General features: G+C 46.6%; 1 long non-coding RNA gene and 1 other non-coding gene across 3 annotated transcripts in view; one reads left to right on the forward strand and one right to left on the reverse strand.

Moving 5' to 3' along the window:
• Window positions 1-848: 848 nt before the first annotated feature.
• On the reverse strand, window positions 849-959 carry LOC111813414. Its single transcript, XR_002818689.1, has one exon. It is a non-coding gene; the product is annotated as a U6 spliceosomal RNA (small nuclear RNA).
• Window positions 960-1,976: 1,017 nt separating this feature from the next.
• LOC111813314 overlaps window positions 1,977-4,102 on the forward strand; it is a 4,937-nt gene continuing 2,811 nt past the window's right edge. Inside the window, exons 1-2 of one of the 2 annotated variants that reach the window (XR_002818613.1) lie at window positions 1,977-2,516; window positions 3,421-3,605. This is a non-coding gene — a long non-coding RNA (uncharacterized LOC111813314). The remainder of the gene's footprint in view (window positions 2,517-3,420; window positions 3,606-4,102) is intronic. The other variant, XR_002818612.1, reaches the window with a different exon arrangement.

The following is a 4,102-nucleotide window of genomic DNA, read 5'->3' on the forward strand; positions in this document are numbered from 1 at the left end:
TTTAGATTTTTTTATTTTATTTTAACATTTGTGTGTGTGTGTGTGTGTGTGTGTGTGTGGCCAGCTCAGCCCACCAGGGGGCGCGGTTGGCTGGCATGTGGTGCTGGGGGATTGAACCGCAGTCCCTGTGCTTTGCCAAGCTTGTTCCAAGTAGGTGCTTTAGACCACTGAGCCATCTCTCCAGCCCCTCGGGCCATAATTTTAGAAAACATGGCCATGGTCATGTCCAGCACCCAATGCAGAATTTGCAAACAACAGCATTGGTGAACCACTGTATAAAACAAAAACACTAGCATTACACAAAAGTACAAAGCTATAGAACTATAAAAAATATGTAAAACATCAACATACACATAAGATAAAAATCGGACATGATAGTGGGGTATCACTAAGTTATTTCTTGATATATGTATACTCAGAACCATATTTAAATCCATTTAAATGTATCTATCTATCGCAAATATTGGTCATTTCTTTATGATGCACACGTTCCAAACCCTTTCTTCCAGTTTTCTGGGATATACCATACACTCCACAGTTACCTGCAGTTGGACTGCTGTGCCTAGCGCAGCGAGCTCCCTGCTGACCTAACTGTCCCTCAGGCCCTGGTGACCAGCCCTCCCCCGCCCTCCTCCAGCCCTAGTCACTGGCTCTCTCCTCCTCCTAACTTCCACGAGATCATTTTTCTCAGATCCCACACCCTCATGAGCTTGCGTGTCGCTTGTCCTTCTGGGGCTTGCTTTCTGACTGGGTCTCCAGTTCCATCCACGTGACAGCGAATGACAAGAACTATTCTCCGGCTGAGTAGTATTCCATCATGTGTATCCCACGTTTTGCTCTTCTGTCTTTTTAATATTGAACGCTGTCCGACTTGGAGCGACTTCCTTGCGCAGGGGCCCATGCTCAGCTTCTTTGCATCATTCCAGTTCTAGTATACATGCTGCTGAAGTGAGCAGCACAATTTGTTCTTTGGTTATTGACTGGTGGGCACTTCTGTGGTTCCCATTTCTTGGCCATCATGAATAGTTCGGGAATGAGCACGAGAGCGCAGCTATCTCTTTGATATGCCAATTGTTATTTCGTTTGCATTAATATACCCACTAGTGGGATTGCTGGAACATAGGAAGTTCTATTTTTATTTTCTGAGCACACGCCATACTGTTCTCCATAACATTAACACTACTTTACATTCCCACCATAGACTTGTTTTAACAGATGATCATGAGAACAGTAAATATTCAAGTAGTCACAATTCACACAGCGTGCTACTGGGTGCCTAAGTATCCCTCCTTACACCCACAGCACTAGACAAGAATCCAGCAGTTCTGTCTCCAGTTCCCTACGTCTGACCTCTAAAATGGGAGTGCTTCTGCAGCCCTTTCTGGCATAGAATGTGGTTAATGCCATGTGTGAATAGAGACACCAGATCTGGTCCAAGTTTCCATTCAATTATCACCTGGGTTCCAAGTTGCTCACCATCAGGCTTTTCAAGTGAGCAGTCTCTTTCTGCCCTACCACCCAGCTTTATAAGTGCATCACTGGCCATTGTGCAAGGTGACCACAGGACAGGGAAGCGTTAAGATGCTGTCACCCCAATGCTTTCCAGCAACATAAGAACATCCTGTCCTCCTGACTACGAGATAGGTGAAAGCAAAATGTCCCCAAATATTTGAATCTTGCAAATAAAAATGCAAGACAGAGAAGGAGAATAAGACTGGGAAACAAAAGAGAAGGAACCTCCAGGGGGAGGTGGCAGATGGTCCACCAGGTGGACTTTGACAGTCTACAGAACTGGCCAAACTGAATTGTGGACGGGCAATTTTTAGCAATGATGGCAGTGTGAGCTACAGGGCACCAGCCACATGGCACAATGCCAGGTACCACTGCTAGTGGCATTCCAAGCAGATAAGCAGTGCATTCACTCCTGGGAGGGCAGTGGGAAGAAGTTGAGGAGGTGGGCAGGGGAGTGGGGCAGAGCAGGCACCCACTGCCCGAATCTAGCAGGTTCCAACGTGTCTGAACAGGTAACGAGAAAGGTGGCTTAACCTTTGGTCTCTGCGCACCCGGGAACATTGCCCTCCGAGCAAGATGTCATTTACTCAAAGAAGTAATTAAATCTGGTGGCATAGTGCTAATCGAGGTGGCATTCAGCACTCGGAGCTGGAAAATTCCTCCCCTTTGTAAATGCCCAAACCTGGGGCACCTTATTATTCAAGTTTCTAATTAAAAAGGAACAGGAGCAGCTCAATAACCCGCAGCCATCCATCACGCTCATGACCTAATGACAGAGCGCAGAGTCGGAAGACGCTCTCCTCTCCCCTGCGCCCCGCGAGGCTCCACGAGAAGGCGGGAAGCACGGCCGGCTCGGGCCCTTCCCTCGCTGCTGACTTAACTGTCACCCCGCATCGCTGCTGCTGAACTGCACGGAAGGTATTTCTAATCTCCTAACGGTGACTGGAAGGGGCTGAAGGACACAAATTAAGTCTTGGAGCAGTGCAGCTGAGGAGGAATGGAAGGTCAGTCAGTTGACTCTTCCCACAATTCCCCGGACAAGGCAATTATTCATGAAGGAAATTTCAAATTATTTTCATTAGACTTGTGTTTTACCAATCTAACCAAAGTGATTAATTAGGGATTAAAATATTTACTCTACACATGCTGCCTTGGCTCAGCACTAGCATATTTAAGCATTGTGCTAAACGGGTCAGCTGTTTCCAGTATTGTTTGGAATTCATTTCCCATTTTCTGTGTAAAAGGGCACTGACATCATGTCTATACCGTACCTGGGGTCTCTCCAGGCACCAAAGTAGAGAAACAGAAAGAAGCTCCAGAGTTCCTGCCCTTTGACCTCAAATTTTTTCCTCGTTAGAACCACTTTGAATCAGTTCTCATAATTTGTCTGGATCCATGTCTTTGTAATAATGTGTCCAGGGTGTTTTGAGGGCTACAAACACCCTAAGCAGCAACCTACCCTACCCTAGCAACAGGCCCCATGTTGGGGGATTTCTAAGATTTTGGAGGTGTTCTCAGAACTATGGAATTCCATAATTAAATTATAAAACTATGTCCAGTACTGAGATAGCAAGGAAGCACTTGTTACTCAAGCAGGACCTGTAGGCCTCCCTTGTCCAAGGGTTCCGGGTCGGGCTGGCACACCCATAACTTTGAGTTCATCACTGTTTCAGTGAGACACGGAACAGGACACCAGCCCAGGAGCTCTGCCTAGTTCATTAATAGTTTCCAGTCTTTTTCAAGAGAGCTAAGACAACGCATGGAAAAGAGGTGGAGCAGTTTCTCACATTATTTTACCTCCGCGGGGAGGATACCCAGGCAGTAAAGAGACGTAGATGGTGCTAAGGTATTTTTCCTTTTGCTCCTTTTCAGCAACGCTAATCAGTTTATTCCGTTGTTCTTCCCTAGCCTTCAGAGAGATAGAAGATGACGTGAGAATAAACTGACCAACTATTCTAGAAACAGAGAGGGGAGCAAATAGAACCACGACCTTTGTTGGGTGCGGTAAGTCAAGATTCAGTCTGGAGGGACCAGCCCAGCTCTGAAAGGTAGAAGACATCGGGGGAGAGCCTGCGGTGGAGGAGGAGGGCCATGTGAGTGGAACACTTCCAGGTCAGGGGGCACTGGTGCCAACACTGAGAAGTCCCTGTGGGGAGGGGGGCTGCAGCCACAGTTTCCTGAGTTGGGGAAGGTCCTGGATTGGTCAAAGGCAGGGTTTATTGACAGGCGAGTGCTGTCTCAGTGGAGTGTGGGGGCCATGAGCCAGGCTGGCCGGAGGCCAGAGGGACAGCTGGTGTGGGGACACAGATATGGCAGCAGGTACAGCAGCACACTCTGGAATTTATCTAGGAATAATAGTAATAACAGCAATGAGAGTAATTTATGATGCTTTTCACGAACCAGGTTCTACACAGGCGATATCTTGTTTCCTTTTTTTCCCCCATAATTTTATTGAGAAACAAATAGCAATGAGACAGTTTCAAATCAAATTGGTAGGACAGTTTCAATAATTAACACATTGCATACTGTCTTCCTAGTGGTTATTTGCTGTACAAGATGCAGACATGATATCCTATTTACAAACACTATT

The sequence above is a fragment of the Octodon degus genome, unplaced genomic scaffold, assembly GCF_000260255.1.
Source record: "Octodon degus isolate 3935 unplaced genomic scaffold, OctDeg1.0 scaffold00007, whole genome shotgun sequence".
In the NCBI taxonomy this organism is placed as follows: Eukaryota; Metazoa; Chordata; class Mammalia; order Rodentia; family Octodontidae; genus Octodon; species Octodon degus.